Source organism: Indicator indicator, chromosome 6, assembly GCF_027791375.1.
Source record: "Indicator indicator isolate 239-I01 chromosome 6, UM_Iind_1.1, whole genome shotgun sequence".
Classification (NCBI taxonomy): Eukaryota; Metazoa; Chordata; class Aves; order Piciformes; family Indicatoridae; genus Indicator; species Indicator indicator.
Genome location: NC_072015.1, coordinates 43557910 through 43576570, shown reverse-complemented (window position 1 = coordinate 43576570; position 18661 = coordinate 43557910). Strand labels below are relative to the sequence as shown.

The 18661-nt window shown below is 50.0% G+C and overlaps 1 pseudogene; it reads right to left on the bottom strand.

Moving 5' to 3' along the window:
• Positions 1 to 441: 441 nt before the first annotated feature.
• On the bottom strand, positions 442 to 1373 carry LOC128967596 (olfactory receptor 14A16-like; annotated as a pseudogene).
• Between the last annotated feature and the right edge of the window lie 17288 nt (positions 1374 to 18661).

Below are 18661 nucleotides of genomic sequence, written 5' to 3'. Positions count from 1 at the left end.
CAGCACAGTACCCAAGCTGCCAGAGACCTCAGGCCTTGCCCCAACACAGAGGCTCAGCAGGAGAGTGTGGAAGGGAAGAAAGAGCAGCTGAGGACAGCTCAAGCTCTGGGGCTCCCTGGCACTGCTGCTGTGCTGGAACACTGCCCCTCCACCTCTGCACACAGGCACTGCCCTGCAGCTCCAGAGAAAGCTTGGAGGAAGACATTCACAGAAAAAATTCCCTTCAGGATACTTTCTTAAGTTGGATACACATTGAGGACAGCTCCTCACGTCTGCAGTCTCTGGATCACATGAGACAGGACAACACTGAAGCAGAAATAGTTTAAGAAAATACATTTCAGTTTGAACAACATTCTCACAAGAGTAACACCACCAACAGCACCCAAAACTGGGCCTGCACTGAGTGACATCAGAACTGCTCTGCAGGAGAAGACAAACAGTTTATTGCTTCTGAAAGCATCCAGAGATCAGTTTGCTCAGGGAAGCCTTCAGCTCCTGGTTCCTCAGGCTGTAGATGAGAGGGTTCACTGCTGGAGGAACCACAGAGTACAGAACTGACACCACCAGGTCCAGAGATGGGGAGGAGATGGAGAGGGGCTTCAGGTTGGCAAAAATTGCAGTGGTGAGAAACAGGGAGAGAACAGCCAGGTGAGGCAGGCAAGTGGCAAAGGCTTTGTGGCGTCTCTGCTGAGAGGGGATCCTCAGCACTGCCCTGAAGATCTGCACATAGGACACCACAATGAACACAAAACAGACAAATGCTAAACAGACACTGACCACAAGAAGCCAAAGTTCCCTGAGGTAGACTGTGGAGCAGGAGAGCTTGAGGATCTGGGGGACTTCACAGAAGAACTGGTCCACAGCATTGCCATGGCAGAGGGGCAGGGAAAATGTATTGGCTGTGTGCAGCAGAGAACAGAGGAAACTACAAACCCAGGCAGCTGCTGCCAGGTGGACACAAATTCTGCTGCCGAGGAGGGTCTCATAGTGCAGGGGTCTGCAGATGGCAACGTAGCGATCGTAGGACATGGTGGTGAGGAGAAAATACTCTGCTGTGATAAAAAAAAAATGAAAAATACCTGAGCAGCACAGCCCAAATAGGAGATGTCCCTGGTGTCCCCCAGGGAATTGGCCATGGATTTGGGCACAATGGTGGAGATGGCACCCAGGTCAAGGATGGAGAGGTTGAGGAGGAAGAAGTACATGGGGGTGTGGAGGTGGTGGTCAGAGGCTATGGTGCTGATGATGAGGCCATTGCCCAGCAGGGCAGCCAGGTAGATGGCCAAGAAGAGGCAGAAGTGCAAGAGCTGCAGCTGCCTTGTGCCTGCCAATGGCAGCAGGAGGAAGTGGGGGATGGAGCTGCTGTTGGCCATCTGCTGCCTCTGCCCATGCAGACCTGTGCAAGGAGGAAAAGGCAGGGACAAGTTAGGGAACACTTCTCTCTGCATACCAAGATTGCAGTGCTCACAGAACACCTCCTCCCTGAGCTGCAGCAGCAATGGATCAGCTCATTCCCCACCACCCCCAACCTCTGGCATCTTCAGCACAGCTTCCAAGGCAGCTTGGACACTTAGTTTCCATGCAGACAGCTCTGGGGCAGGACCTGCAGAGTCAGTGTCAGCACACAAAGTGACCACATGCCAACAGCAATGCCCCAGAGCAAGAGTCCTGTGGATGGCTGGAGAATGAGGGAAGAGCACTGCAGTGCTGCAGAGACAATTAAGGGAAGAGAGAAAGGCAGAGGGGCTTGGGCTGAAGCCTTCTTCTTGCCCAGCTCTGCTCTCTGCAGCTCCCAGGATGGTACTGAAGAGCTTTTGTCATCCTTTTGTGTGCACACTGCAGGAGCCTTCAGCTGAATGTCAGCTGCCAAGGTGGTGACTGATTCCCTGGAGCCCCTTTGAGGGCACTGCCTGTGCTGGGGAGAAGAGGAGCCCAAAAGGTTGCATTGGGAAATGTGCTTGCAGTGCAGAGAATGGCACAGAGGTGCCTGATCCCCCTTGCCAGGGCATCTCTGGCAGCAGATCCCTCTCCCCTCCTGCCCAAGTCTCTGCTGCCTGCTCCCATCCCTGCCAGGAGCTCCATCTTTGTGCCCAGCTCTCCTCCCTGTCCCTGCTGACAGAGCCTATCTCACCTGCTCTGTGCGCAGTATTGCCTTGCAGATTCCTTTCAGCAGCAGGACAGTGCCCAGGGGCAGCTCGGGCTGCACAGGGGCTCAGGAGCAGCTCAGACAAATGGCTAATGCGACCATGGGTCTGAGAGTTTTCTGCAGAGTATAGAAATAAACTCTCGTCTCACACTGCCCACTCAGCATACCAAGGTGACCAAAATTCAAGGCCGAGACTCCTTCCCTTCCAGGAAAATGCTGCTCTGATGTTCTTCTGGAAAGCCTCCTCCGAAATGCCCAGGGGGGAGCTAGAACTGTGAGCAGCTCTGCCCAACGCAGCTCCCTCTGCACAGCCCTTCCCTGCCCTACCCTGCCCTGCATCCACAGACTCACCATGTCAGTGACTGCAGTGACTTCTGTGAGCTCTCAGTCACCCTCCTGGACACCTTCAAGCTCTCTCTGCCTTCTTCATCTTCCTGAGATCCACTGGCTGTGCCCTCAGCCCTGCTGATGTGCTGTGCAGAGGAGCTGCTCCTGGACAGAGCTCTCTCTTTTTCCCTGCTACCTGTTTTCCAGCAGCTCCCTCCAGCCACAGAGCTCAGCTCATCTGAGCAGCAGAAGCACAACCCCTGCCAGGCTTCTGAGGATGGACAAGGAGGCAATGAGGCCCCAGGGCTAACAGGAGGAGTTGTCTCCTCAGAGGCATCAGTGGCACAGCCAAGAGCAACAACCAAAGTGTGTCAGTGTGAGCTGAAATTCGCCCCACACCCCCCCCCCCCACCCCCCGACAATAACCAGGCTAACCCAGTCTGGAAGCAAATGAAGGTTGTATTTACAAGCAGAGAAATGCAATTAATATGTACAAACATACAAAATTCACAACATTTACAATATATATACAATCAACAGAAAAGCACAACCGATCTCCCTTTGCTTCCCCCCAAGGGGACCCTCCCAAAGGGGCCTCTCTCTCTCCCAGGAGCTTCCCCCCAGACCCCCCTGGACAGAGAAGCAGAATTAGTTAAGCAGAAAGTTGTTAACTTAGCTGCCAAGGTCAGTACGTGTTATCTTCAGCCAGAAGAGAAGAAGAAACAGCAGCCAGACAGCCCAGCAACTGCCCCCACTGCCGAACGCAGAATGTGCAGAGTGCCCACTTTGTTTTGGGTAATAGTTCTTAAACATTTCTATCTATCCAATGGAAGTGTTTAGAACAATCAGTATTTTGCTTTCTTACACCCAATAGTGAATTATTTATACTCTTTCACTTTCTCTGTGCTGAACTTTGCAAGGAAAAATTAAAAAGACAGTTTCAAACCATCACACAAAGGCATGAAGAGCTTGGCTCTGCCAGAAGGCTTTCAGCTCCTGCACAGCCCTCTGGCATCTGCACCTTAGGCTGTCCTCTGCTGCTGCATGCCCTGAGCCTCTTTCCCTGCAGGCTGGAGTCACCCCACCCCCCCCAGCTGCCCCTCCTTGCTGGCACCTTCCTTTACTGCTATCTCTCCATCCTCCTTGGCTCTTCTTTGAAACACAAAGCCTTGGGCTGCTGCTGGGTGCTGCTTGGTGACATCTTGCCCCACAGCACTGCCCTGGCAGTGACATTTCTTTCTCTTCATGTCCAGTCTGGACTTCCCCAACCACACTTTGTGGCTTTATTTCTTTGTCATGCTGCTCTTCACTATGCAGAAAAGCTTCACCATGTCTCAAACCACTCCTCGAGCACTCTCAGGCTACTCCTCAGATGTCATCAGTTCCACATCACTGAGCCCAGGGCCTTCAGCCTCTATCTTGTAGTCAGAGGCTCTATCTAGTGTCAGAGGCCTCCAAACATCTGGTCATGAGACAGTAGCTTTAAACTGAAAGAGGGGAGACTTAGATTGGATATAAGGAAGAAATCTTTTCTGATGAAGCTGACAGGACACTGGAACAGGTTGCACAGAGAAGGAGGTGTCCTGCAAGTGTCCAAGCTTAGGAACTCAGAACAACCTGAACTAGTGGAAGATGTCCCTGCCCATGCTCAGGGGCTTGCACTAGATGCTCTTTTAGGTCCCTTCCAACAGAAAGCATTCCAGAGTTCTTTGATTCTATAATCCCCAACCCTTCTCCACAGCACTGCAGATCCCTACACACACCATGGGGGTGTTTGCATCTGAGCCAGCCCCCATCAAAAGAAAGAGTTGCCATTTGCAGGCCAGCAATGGCCATGGCTTGTGAGGAACAAGGCCAAAGCCAACTGCAGCTGAGAACAGTCAGCAGCAGTCAGTTCTGCTGAGGCAGGAGGAGAATTTGCCACGATTGGATGTTTTTTAGCAAAGCTTAGGAGAGGTTTATGCAGGTTCAAGTTGATGGCCAAGTTTCCCTCTCTGACTGACTCCATGGGAGAATTAGACAAAGGGAAATCCATTTGGTGTAGGATGAGAATGAGTGTGAGAGGCAAATGCCCTTGGTGTTGGGCTGGAGTGATGGAAGAGAGAAACTGGGAATGAAAGAGGGAAGGGAAGGCCTCCTGTTGAGTCACACCATTCAGAATGGACTCCCTCACTCACTCAGTAGCAGTTTTCAATTCCTGAAACTGTTCTGGGGAGTCCTAAGCTCAGGCTGTGGCTTTTCAGAGCAAGGCTTAACAAGTCAAACCCCAACAATTGGTTAGAATCACTGCAGGGATTTAGATCACATTTACACAGAGGTTGACCTGCAGTCCCCATCTTGAGGTCTATCAGCTCAGCAGATGTCAGGAGAGAAGTTTCCCTATGGCTTGAAGTTTGTTTTCTTCCTGTTGGCCTCAACCTTCTTTCTCCTGAGCTCTTTTCACAGCATTGCCCCAGGTAGATTGCTGCTTCTCTGCAAGGCCACAGCTCTGTGCTTCTAGCAGCTGTTCAGCAGACAATGGCACAGGTTCTGCTTTGCAGAGTGTTGGGATGCAAGCTGGTGCTGAGTGTGAGAGTTGTGTGGGGCTTGGGTTGGGGAGGGCCCTCCCAGGTGACTGACACAGCAGTTTAGCACCAAAGAGCAACCAAATGACCATGGGACAGGGGTGACACCAGTCAAATGTGCTGTAACCATGGCAACAGAATGAGGAACTATGACCAGGTGTGGGATTTGGAGAGCTACAAAACCTCCAAGGGAACAGGGAAGTTAAGTGCTCCCCCATGGATCACAACTTCCCCAATCATCAAGGTCTTCAGGACCAGTGAGACATCCTCTGGATCCACAGTGGGAACTCTCTCTGCTTTTGATCTCTCTTCATTTATTCCTTCTTTTCTCTGTTTCTAACATTTCCCCTGCACAGGTAACCACAATCCAATTCAGGAGCTTTTCCCAACCAACTGCTCAGTTTCTTCCTTGTTTCCTTTGGAGGATCCATGACAGAACCATCTCGTCCAGGAAAGCAGAACAAGGCAATGTCACACACCTGGCTCTGTGATGTCACACAGACAGCTCCATGATGTCTCAGAACCCACTCTATGATGTCACACACCCAGATCAATGTGGCTCTCTGAGATCAATCAGCTCTCTGATATCGCACAGACAGCTCCATGATGTCACAGAAGTCACTCTATGCTGTCACACAACCTGCTCTACAGTGTCAAACAACCCACACTATGATGTCACACAGATGGCTCTATCATGTCACACATCACACTGAATGATGTCACTCAGCCTGCTCTAGGATGTCACAGAACGCAAGCTATGATGTCACACAACCTTCTCTATGCAGTCACACAATTCACTCTACGATGCCAGGCAGTCCAACCTATGCTGTCACACCTTCTGTCTCACAGCTTGCTCCCTGATATCACACAGAATGCTCTAGGATGTCACACAGGTCACTGCCATGTCACACAACCCACTCTAGGATGTCACACAACCTGCTCTATGATGTTACTCAGCCAGCTCTGGAACATCACAGCTCTGGCTCTATGTTCTCACACCTCCCACTAAATGAGGTCACTCAGCCTGCTCTGGGATGTCTTGCAACCTGTTCTACCATCACATCCCTCTGTCACACATCCCTCTCTGTGATGTCAGACCTGTCTCTCTGATGTCACACTGCCTGCTCTAAGATGTCAAACAGCCTTCTCCATGGTGCCACAAAACCCTTTCTATGATGTTCCAGAAACTCCTCTATGACATACAACCTACTTTGGTACATAACCCTCTGTGTGATATCATTCATCCAGCTCTCTCGTGTCACACAGGATGGCACAGAGCCCAGCCTAAGACACCACAAAGCCCATTCGATGGTGTCATTCACTCTATGATGTCCAAAGCCTACTCTGTGATGTCACACAGCCTGGTCTGTCATATCACACAACTCTCTCTATGATGTAACACCCTCAGCTCTATGATGTGATGCAGAATTCTCTATGATGTCACAGAGCCAGGTCTGCAATGTCACACAAACTGCTCTGTGACATCACAGAATCCTCTCAATGATTTCATACAGCCTGCTCTGTGATGTCTCACAACCTGCACACCTCCACCTCAGTCTGATATCACCCAACCCTCTCTATGATGTCACTCAGCAGGCTCTGTGATCTCACATAACCCTCCTATGATACCACACAGCCTGCTCTATGCTGTCACAGGATGCACAGTGTGATGTCACTCAGCCCACAGGAGGATGTCACACAGACCATTGTATGATATCACAAAGGAATTCACACAACCTGCACTATGCACAGAATGTGCTGTCTGCTGGCACACAGTCCTCACTGTGATATTACATAACCCTCTGTATGATGTCACACATCCTGCTCTGTGTTGTCACCTAACCCACTCTATGATGTCACAGAAGCCTCTCTATGGCATCACACAACATGTTTCAATGTCACACATCCCACCCCCTGATCTCACTAAATCATAGACTCACAGAACCATGGAACTGTCAGGGCTGGAAGGGACCTCAAGGATCATCCAGTTCCAATCCCCCTGCCATGGGCAGGGCACCTCACACTAGAGCAGGAGGCTCACAGCCACATCCAGCCTGGCCTTTAAAGCTCCAAGGATCAGGCTTCCACCACCTCCCCAGACAATCTCTTCAGCAACTCAGCATCCTCATGGGGAAAAATTTCTTCCTAACATCCAATCTGAATCTCACCACTTCTAGTTTTGTTCTATTCCACCCAGTCCTGTCATTACCTGATACCCTAAAAGGTCCCTCCACAGCCTTCTTGTAGCCCCTTTCAGGTACTGGAAGGTCACAATAAGGTCTTCTCAGAGCCTTCTCTTTTCCAGACTGAACAACCCCAAATCTTTCAGTCTGTCTTCATAGGAGAAGAGCTCCAGGCCTCTGCACATCCTCGAGGCCCGTCTCTGGACACCTTCCAGCACCTCCAGATCCTTCCTGTAAAAGGGACTCCAGAACTGGATGCAGTACTCCATGATGTCAGTCAGCCTTGTGGCACTTCAGGCTGGGTGCCTCCTGTTACTGCCACAGAAGTTACACCTCGGGTGTCCTGAGTGTCCAACCCAGTAAGGTGAGCACAGGAATCAGCTTATTTCTGCCCAGAAATCCTTGGCCACTTTTCTCTCAGCAATCTCTAGAGCCAGTTGGATGCTTTCACTGCTGCATCTTGACTGGATTCACCTTCTCCTTCAGTGGCCTCAGCAACTTTTCATGCAGCAGCTTTCACTGCTGATGGTTTCCTACCACCCGACAGGATCCATCAGCAGCCAAAGCCAACAGCCTGCCAACAGCCCAGGTGTCAATGTCCTCCCAGGCCTCTCACCCTTCCTCCCTACCTCCACCCCATGCTAGGCCGAATGGCTCCACTACAAAACTACCTTTCCAAGAGCGAGACAGGCAGCAAACCTCCCCCACATTGCAAGAGGTAAGGGATCCATACTCAGAAGGGAGAGAGAGACAGAAAGAAGGCCAGAAAAAGGGCCAAATGCTCTCTGCACTCATCTTGTATAACAGACACAGGGCTGATGGGATCAAATAACAGAGATTCCAAATTACTGCATCTAGCTAGTCCCTTGGAGGACTGTCAGCTCTCTGACTCTTAAAGGCATCTAACCTTAACCCACAACACCCATTCAACTGCTCCTACCCTGAGCCAAGGCTTCTTTAGTATTTTCCCTCTCCCCTGTCCATCTAAGAAGGGGAGTGATAGAGAGTCTTTGGGGGACATCTGGCTGCCAGCCAGGGGCAAACGACCATAAGAGGGCTGTGTGACATCACAGAGAGGGTTGTGTGACATCAAAGAGCAGGATGAGTGACATCAGAGAGTGACCTGTGTAATATGATAGAGACAGCCATGGGATATCTTTGAGTGGCTTGTGTCACATCACAAAGCTGACTGTGTGACATTACAGAGCAGGCTGAGTGACATCATAAAGTGAACTATTTGACACCATAGCTTGGGCTGTGTGAAATCATAGAGCAGGCAGTGAGACATCCTAGAGACCGATGTGTGAGATCACAGAAGAGGCTGTGTGAGATCACAGAAGAGGCTGTGTGACATCATAGAGTAGGTTGTGTGACATCTTAGAATGGGCTGTGTGACTTTGTGGAGTGTTATGTGTGACACCAGAAAGTATTTTGTGTGACACCAGAAATTATTTTATGTGACATCAAAATGCATCTTGCATGACATCATAGAGCAGGTTGTGTGGCATCACAGGGAGGATTTAGTGACATCATAGAGAGGGTTTTGTGGTATGACAGAGTGGGCAGTGTGATATCACAGAGTAGGCTGATTGACATCATGGAGTACTGCATCTGGTTCTGGAGCCCCTATTACAAGAAGGATCTGGAGGTGCTGGAAGGTGTCCCGAGAAGGGCCACAAGGATGAGCAGAGGGCTGGAGCTCCTCTCCTATGAGGACAGAGTGAGAGAGTTGGCGCTGTTCAGTCTGGAGAAGAGAAGGCTCCGAGGAGACCTTATTGTGACCTTCCAGGATCTGAAGGGGGCCTATCAGAAATGGGGAGATTCAGATTGGATGTTAGGAGGAAATTCATCCCCATGAGGGTGGTGAGAGACTGGAACAGGTTGCCCAGGGCAGTGATAGAAGCCTCATCCCTGGAGGTTTTTAAGGCCAGGCTGGATGTGGCTGTGAGCAACCTCATGTAGTGTGAGGTGTCCCTGCTCATGGCAGGTGGCTTGGAACTGGATGATCCTTGAGGTCCCTTCCAACCCTGACAGTACTCTGATGCTATGATTTAGTGAGGTGTGTAACAGAGCAGGCTGTGTGAAATGAAAGGGTGGGATGTGTGACATCAGAGAATTGGTTAGGTGACATCTGTGCTGGGGCACACCCATCCTGCATGGGGCTGAGAAGAACTCAGCCCCAGGTAGACAAAAGAAATTTAATCTGGGGAGGGCTTGGCCCCTCCCCTGCTGAGAGAAGGTGGTCCCCTGACTCAGAGGTGGTCTATTCCACTTCCCCTTCCTGTCCAGCAAGCCTATAAAAAGGGCGGATATCTTGCTGCCCTTCCCTTTTTTCCTGTCTCATCTGCTCGAGAGGACTTCCTGCTGCTGTTGCTGTCACTGTCTCCTGCACCGGACCACGTGGCTAGGGCCCTTTCTCTCTCTCAACTGAATCTACCGACATCCAGGGGAACACAAGGCCATCCAGGCTTGGTTTTGTATAGTTTTCTTCCCACTTACCCTCATCCCTCACCTCTGTGAAAACCCCCCCCCCGTTACTGATATATATATATATATATATATATATATGTAAAAAATTTTTTATTTTCCTTTCCCTTTTGTGAAAAAAGAAAAAAAAATTTACTCCTCCTACTTCCAAACTGACTTGAGAATATTTCTTTCATGAGTTTTTTTTTTTTTCTTCTTCTCTCTCTCTCCACCCTGCCAAGAAAAAAGGGAGAAGGGCTGGGGGAGGAATTTATATCTATTATCATTTGAGCTCCTAAACTCAGAGCTCAAACCACCACAATATTTCTTTTGGCGCCCAACGTGGGGCTTGGGAAATATTTTTTTTTTTCCTTGAAAATAACACCTGATTGGGAAAGAAGGGTTTGGAAGTAGAGATGGTAACTTTACAGATTCTTATGGTTCAAGTTTTTGGATGGGCTGTTGGCTGGATCTTTTGGACGCATGTGTATAAACTACTGACTTACCGTGTGCTTTGGTTAATGATAGAGATGCTGCTTGACTGGATAAAAGCTCTGCCAATGCAGTTTTGCATGTACCTCTTGAATTCCATCAATCTTACTGGCGGTGGGCACTTCTCAAACTTTTCTGACATAAAGAATTTCTCTGAAACCTATTATGAAACTAAACGTGTGGATAAAAATATTGCTGAAGGAGACTGGGGCTACGTAAAAATATGTTCTGTAGGCTTAAATGTAATCTTGATAATCATACTAGCTCTGGCCACATGGGGAAGGGGGTGCCCCAACCCATTAAGAGCTATCTGTGGAGGGACAATCGGTTTAGGGAATTCTTTTGTAAGCCTTAATGGCCCAAAGGTGGAGAGCTGTAAGCACTGCAGGCACTGTGATAATGTTTATGAAAACAGGAGGGAGGGGTCTGGCTGCTGTGAATGCTGTCCAGCCCGATGGAGGCTGGCCAAACCTGAGGCCCAGCCCAGCGGGTTTGACCCCTCCACCAACAGCTTCACACATAACCCCTGATGCTCCTCCACCTGTAGTTTCCCTAGCACCGGATACCACACGCAGGAAAAAGATGCAAAAATCAGCTCCAAATACGGATGGTGAAGAAGGCACCTCAGCAGGACCCAGTACATCTCAGAACCCACCAGCAGATGGAGAGGACTCAGATCAGGAGATCATAACCATCACATCTCTGCCCAGAATAACCATCACATCTCTGCCCAGAATAACCATCACATCTCTGCCCAGAAAAGAATTAAGGCAAACTCGTCTGGACTACGCACGGAGAGAGGGTGAGACAATACTAAACTGGACCCTAAAATGTTGGGATGAGGGTGCAGAAACTGTAGATCTAGATAAGAGGGAGGCGAAGATTCTAGGCTCCCTGTCTCATGATGCCGGTCTGGATAAAGAATTAGCAAAACTCGATGGAACACACACTCTCTGGGCTCGGATTACTAATGCTATAAAGTGCAGGTACCCTACCAGAGAGGATTTGCCTTGGGCCCCAATTAAATGGACGGCTATGGAACAGGGCATTCGGTACCTGAGACAGATGGCTGTGCTGGAGATCATCTATGGAAATGGCCAGCTCCCCTTGGACCCAGATCAGGTGTCCATGAAATGGTCCTTAGTAAAGAAACTCACCCAGGGTGCCCCTCAAAGATATGCACACACACTAGGATGGATGCTTCTGACTGGACAGGATGGAAGTCCTAAAACTGTGGGTGAGTTTGCTAGTGACCTGAGGGAATATGAGGACAGTGTCAGTCACAGGCCCGTAATCTCAGCCATAGAGGCTATGACTAAAGACATCATCAAAGAGATTAAGGCCTCCAAACCTGAACTGAAGGAAGGAGATGACACCTTTTCTCCCCCTTCACCTTATCCATCAGAATGGATCCATGTTTCAGCCATCAGGAATAAACATCATTCTCCTCCCCCTAGGAGATCACCCCAAGCTAATCAGGGGATGTCAAGGGTGGCTCTGTGGAGAGCTCTCTGTGACCATGGGGAAAACATGAACCGCTGGGATGGCCAACCCACCTCTGCACTCTAGGCCAGAGTACGGGAACTGCAAGGTGGCCCCAATGGGAATAACTCGCCCAGGAGAAGGGCAGCCCCAGTTTCCCAGGGTGGTTCCTCCCATTCAAGAGACCCTTCTCCCAGTAACACAGGGCCCTGTGACAAATGTGGGCATCGCTGCCAGCATTAGAGGTGCCCTGCCTCCAGCCAGGCGGAGGTCAGGGACAACAGAGTGTACTGGGATGTGTTTGTGAAATGGCCTGGCACTTCAGAAGCCCTGAAGTACCGAGCTCTGGTGGACACAGGGGCCCAATGCACCTTAATACCATCAAGCTACAGAGGGACCGAGCCCATAACCATTCAAGGGGTCACAGGGGGCTCACAAGATCTGACTGTACTGCAGGCTGAGATAAGCCTGACTGGGAATGAGAGGGGAAAACACACCATAGTGACTGGTCCAGATGCACCTTGCATTCTTGGCATTGACTTTCTGCGGGAGGGATGTTTTAAGGACCCTAAGGTGCACAAGTGGGCATTTGGGGTAGCAGCTATAGGGACTGCAGACAGGGAACAGCTGTCTGCCATGCCTGAGCTGTCAGATGACTCCTCCGTAGTTGGCAGCCATAAGGTGCAGGATTTGAAGTTACCAATTGCTTCTCGCATAGTGCATCGCAGGCAATACAGGACCAACCGAGACTCTCTGCACCCCATACATCAACTGATTCAATGACTGGAGAGCCAGAAGGTAATCAGCAAAGCTCATTCACCTTTCAACAGCCCAATATGGCCAGTGCGGAAGGCAAACAGGGAATGGAGATTGACTGTGGACTACCGTAGCCTGAATGAAGTGACTCCTCCGATGAGCGCTGCTGTGCCAGACATGTTGGAGCTCCAGTACGAACTGGAATCGAAGGGGGCCAAGTGGTATGCCACAATAGACATTGCTAATGCTTTCTTCTCCATTCCCATTGCAGAAGAATGTAGGCCACAGTTTGCTTTCACCTGGAGAGGTGTCCAATATCAATGGAATCGTCTCCCCCAGGGGTGGAAACACAGTTCTACCATCTGCCATGAAGTGATACAAACTGCACTGGAGAAGGGTGGAGCCCCTGAGCACCTGCAGTTCATTGATGACATCATTGTATGGGGTGAGACAGCAGAGGAGGACTATCAGAAGGGTAAGAGGATAATCGATATCCTGTTGGAGGCTGGCTTTGCCATAAAGAGAAGCAAGGTAAAAGGGCCTGCCAGAGAGATCCAGTTTCTGGGAGTTCGATGGCAAGATGGCCATCGCCACATCCCTCAGGATGTGATGAATAAGGTAGCCACCATGGTGCAACCCACTAGTAAGAAAGAGACACAATCCTTCTTTGGGCTTGTGGGCTTCTGGAAAATGCACATTCCCGGGTATAGTCAAATAGTGAAACCCCTCTTCCATGTAACACGGAAGAAAAATAGTTTCGTGTGGGGATCTGAGCAACAGGTAGGATTTGACCAGATAAAACGAGAAGTGGTCCATGCTATGGCTCTGGGACCTGTTCGAACTGGGCCAGAGATCAAGAATGTGCTGTATACTGCGGCTGGTGAGAGTGGTCCTACATGGAGTTTGTGGCAGAAAGCTCCTGGTGAGACAAGGGGCAGGCCCCTAGGTTTCTGGAGTAAGGGGTACAAAGGTTCTGAGGCCAACTACACTGCAACAGAAAAGGAGATCCTAGCTGCCTATGAGGGACTCCGAGCTGCTTCTGAGGTAATTGGGACCGAGTCACCACTCCTTTTAGCTCCAAGGCTTCCAGTCCTGACTTGGATGCTTAAAGGGAGGGGTTCAACCCCACATCATGCCACAGATGCCACCTGGAGTAAATGGATGGCCCTGATAACTCAGCGAGCTCGAATGGGGAACTTTGAATGCCCTGGCATAGTAGAAGTGATCAGCAACTGGCCAGAGGGTGCTGACTTTGGGATTCCACCAGAGAAGACAGTGACCCGTGCTGAGGAAGCTCCCCCATATAATGACCTCCCTGATAATGAAAAGGGCTATGCTCTATTCACAGATGGATCTTGCCGTCTTGTAGGGAGCAAGCGGAGATGGAAGGCAGCTGTCTGGAGCCCAACAAGGCAAGTGGCAGAAGCAAGGGACGGAGAAGGCGAATCCAGTCAGTATGCAGAGGTAAAAGCTGTCCAGCTGGCCCTGGATATAGCAAAACAGGAGAACTGGCCGGTGCTTTACCTATATACTGACTCCTGGATGGTGGCAAATGCCTTATGGGGGTGGCTGAAGGAATGGAAGAAGAACGGATGGCAGAGGAAAGGAAAGGCTATCTGGGCCGCAGACCTGTGGCAAGACACTGCTGCCCATCTGGACAAGCTGCCAATAAAGCTACGGCACATCGATGCACACATTCCCAAAAGCAGAGCCACTGAGGAACACCAGCACAACCACCAAGCAGATCTGGCTGCTAAAATCTCCCAGATAGACTTGGACTGGGAACACAAGGGTGAGCTATTCCTAGCTCGCTGGGCCCATGACACTTCAGGTCACCAAGGGAGAGATGCCACATACTGGTGGGCTCGGGACAGGTCAGTGGACATATCCATGGAAGCCATCTCCCAGGTTATTCATGAGTGTGACATCTGTGCTGCCATAAAGCAGGCTAAGCGCATGAAGCCTTTATGGTATGGGGGGAGATGGTCAAAGTATAAGTACGGAGAGGCCTGGCAGATCGACTACATCACCCTTCCTCTATCTCACAGTGGCAAGCAGTACGTACTGACCATGGTGGAGGCAAGTACAGGGTGGCTGGAAACCTACCCAGTACCTCATGCCACTGCTCGCAACACCATCCTGGGCCTGGAGAGACACGTCCTGTGGAGACACGGCACCCCAGAGAGGATCGAATCGGACAATGGAACCCACTTCAAGAACCATCTCACAAGGGACTGGGCAAAGGAACATGGGATTGAATGGATTTACCATATCCCATAACATGCATCAGCTGCAGGGAAGGTTGAATGCTACCATGGCTTGTTGAAACCACCCTAAAAGCCATGGGGGGTGGAACCTTTAGGAACTGGGAAAGACACCTAGCTCAGGCCACTTGGTTAGTCAATAGCAGAGGGTCTGTAAACCGAGCTGGTCCTGCCCAGTCCAACCTGCTGCAAACAGTGGATGGAGATGGAGTTCCTGTGATCAATGAGAAAAACCTACTAGGAAAATCAGTATGGGTTTTCCCTGCTGTTGGTGGGGGCAAACCAACCCGAGGGGTGGTCTCTGCTGAGGGGCCTGGTTACACATACTGGGTCATGCTAGAGACTGGGGATATTCAGTGTGTGCCACAATGAAACATGACGTTGGCTGAAAAGGTATAGCCTCTGAAGGTAACACCAATTAATGTAATGTAATCACTGTATAATAGTTATAAGTCGTTGTAAGTTTTCTCTCCTAGTTTAATAACAACCTGGTGTCCAGGATCCAGCATGAACCCACCGCACACAAGCATCAGCTCAAAAGGACTTCTGCATCATCTCGCCTACACCTGCTTCTGCTTCCCATACAGCAATAGACTGTTCCTGACTCCCCTTCAGAGGTGAAGATGGTTTCCTGTTCTCTCTTATTCTTCTCCACGTTCCTGCCCAGCTCAAGGACCACCTGCATCAACTGGCACCAGAGAGAGAGAGACTGCCCTGAGAGAGACACAGCCGGGATAGACTGCCCTGAGAGAGAGAGAGACACAGCCGGGATAGAGAGAGACTGCCCTGAGAGAGAGACACACAGCTGGGATAAAGAGAGACTGCCCTGAGAGAGAAAGAGACACAGCCAGGATAAAGAGGGACTTACAACATGAACTCTAACACCACAACTCATGACTGGATAAAGAAACTGTGACAGGAAAGTTGAAGTGAAATAGAAGGGGTGGACTGTGCTGGGGCACACCCATCCTGCATGGGGCTGAGAAGAGCCCAGCCCCAGGTGGACAAAAGAAATTTAATCTGGGGAGGGCTTGGCCCCTCCCCTGCTGGGAGAAGGTGGTCCCCTGACTCAGAGGTGGTCTATTCCACTTCCCCTTCCTGTCCAGCAAGCCTATAAAAAGGGCGGATATCTTGCTGCCCTTCCCTTTTTTCCTGCCTCATCTGCTCGAGAGGGCTTCCTGCTGCTGTTGCTGTCACTGTCTCCTGCACCTGACCACGTGGCTGGGGCCCTTTCTCTCTCTCAACTGAATCCACCGACATCCAGGGGAACACAAGGCCATCCAGGCTTGGTTTTGTATAGTTTTCTTCCCACTTACCCTCATCCTTCACCTCTGTGAACTCCCCCATTACTGATATATATATATATATGTAAATTTTTTTTTCCTTTCCCTTTTGTGAAAAAAGAAAAAAAAAATTTACTCCTCCTACTTCCAAACCGACTTCAGAATATTTCTTTCACGAGTTTTTTTTTTTTTTCTTCTTCTTCTCTCTCTCTCCACCCTGCCAAGAAAAAAGGGAGAAGGGCTGGGGGAGGAATTTATAACTATTATCATTTGAGCTCCTAAACTCAGAGCTCAAACCACCACAACATCACAGAGCAGGATGTGTGACATCATACAGAGAGTTATGTAATATCACAGTGAGGATTGTGTGCCAGCAGACAGCAAGTTCTGTGCATAGTGCAGGTTGTGTGAAATCCTCGAGAGGACCTTGTGTGATATCATACAATGGTCTGTGTGACATCATAGAGTTGATTGCATGGCATCACAAAATGGGCTGCCTGACATTCCCGAACAGCTTGTGTGACATGCTGGAGTGGTGTGAGTGGCATAAAACCATGGCTGAGTGCCATGGAAACATGTCTTGTGTGACATCACAGAGCCAGCTGTGTGACATTGCCTTGTTCTGCTTTCCTGGACAAGATGGTTCTGTCATGGATCCTCCAAAGGAAACAAGGAAGAAACTGAGCAGTTGGTTGGGAAAAGCTCCTGAATTGGATTGTGGTTACCTGTGTAGGGAGAAATGTTAGAAAGGGAGAAAAGAAGGGAAAAAATGAAGAGAGAGCAAAAGCAGAGAGAGTTCCCACTGTGGACCCAGAGGATGTCTCACTGGTCCTGAAGGCCTTGATCAGTGGGGAAGCTGTGATCCATGGGGGAGCTCTTAACTTCCCCCTTCCCTTGGACGTTTTTTGCCTTTTCCAGTCCCATACCTGGTCACAGTTGCCATGGTTACAGCACATTTGACTGGGGTCAGCCACAGACCCACAATCAGTCACCTGTGTCACTCCTGTCCCATGGTCAGTTGTTTGCTCTTTTGGTGCTAAACTGCTGTGTCAGTCACCTGGGAGGGCCCTCTCCATCCCAAGCCCCACACAACTCTCACACTCAGCACCAGCTTGCATCCCAACACTCTGCAAAGCAGAACCTGTGCTACTGTCTGCTGAACAGCTGCTAGAAGCACAGAGCTGTGGCCTTGCAGAGAAGCAGCAATCTTCCTGGGGCAATGCTGTGAAAAGAGCTCAGGAGAAACAAGGTTGAGACCAACAGGAGGAAAACAAACTTCAAGCCGTATGGCAAAATCTCTCCTGACATCTGCTGAGCTGATGGACCTCAAGATGGGGACTGCAGGTCAACCTTTGTGTAAATCTGATCTAAATCCCTGCAGTGATTCTAACCAATAGTTGGGGTTTGACTTGCTAAGCCTTGCTCTGAAAAGCCACAGCCTAAGCTTAGGATTCCCCAGAACACTTTCAGGAATTGAAAACTGCTGCTGCTGCCTTCAAGCTCTACACGAGCAACAGTGCCATGGGAAAGCACTGACCCTGAAATCCCTGCACCCAAACTCTCAGTCATAATTCAGGGAAAAAGTCTGGGATGAGGATTGAATCTTCCCTCACCCAGGCTGCTCTCTGAAGGAGTTTAGAGAGTGAGGGAGTCCATTCTGAATGGTGTGACTCTACAGGAGGCCTTCCCTCTTTCATTCCCAGTCTCTCTCTTCCATCACTCCAGCCCAGCACCAAGGGGATTTGCCTCTCACACTCATTCTCATCCTACACCAAATGGATTTCCCTTTGTCTAATTCTCCCATGGAGTCAGTCAGAGAGGGAAACTTGGCCATCAACTTGAACCTGCATAAACCTCTCTTAAGCTTTGCTAAAGAACATCCAATTGTGGCAAATTCTCCTCCTGCCTCAGCAGAACTGACTGCTGCTGACGGTTCGCAGCTGCAGTTGGCTTTGGCCTTGTTTCTCACAAGCCATGGCCATTGCTGGCCTACAAATGGCAACTCTTTCTTTTTGATGGGGGCTGGCTCAGATGCAAACACCCCCATGGTGTGTGTAGGGATCTGCAGTGCTGTGGAGAAGGGTTGGGGATGATAGAATCAAAGAATGCTGGAATGGTTTGGGTTGGAAGGGTCCTAAAAGAGCATCTAGTGCCACCCCCTGATCATGGGCAGGGACATCTTCCACTAGTTCAGGTTGTTCAGAGTTCCTAACCCTGGACACTTGCAATGTCATCTCCTTCTCTGGGCAACCTGTTCCAGTGTCCTGTCAGCTTCATCAGAAAAGATTTCTTCCTTATATTCAATCTAAGTCTCCCCTCTTTCAGTTTAAAGCCACTGTCTCATGACCAGATGTTTGGAGGCCTCTGGCATATTACCACGAGGTAGAGGCTGAAGGCTCTGGGCTCAGTGATGCGGAGACAGAGGACAGTTGAGGAGTGGCCTGAGAGTGCTTGAGGAGTGGTTTGAGACATGATGAAGCTTTTCTGCATAGTGAAGAGATGCATGAGAAAGAAATAAAGCCACAAAGTGTGGTTGGGGAAGTCCACAGTGGACTTGAGAAGAAAGAAATGTCACTGCCAGGGCAGTGCTGTGGGGCATGATGTAACCCAGCAGCACCCAGCATCAGCTCAAGGCATTGTGTTTCAAAGAAGAGCCAGGGAGGATGGAGAGAGAGCAGGAAAGGAAGGTGCCAGCAAG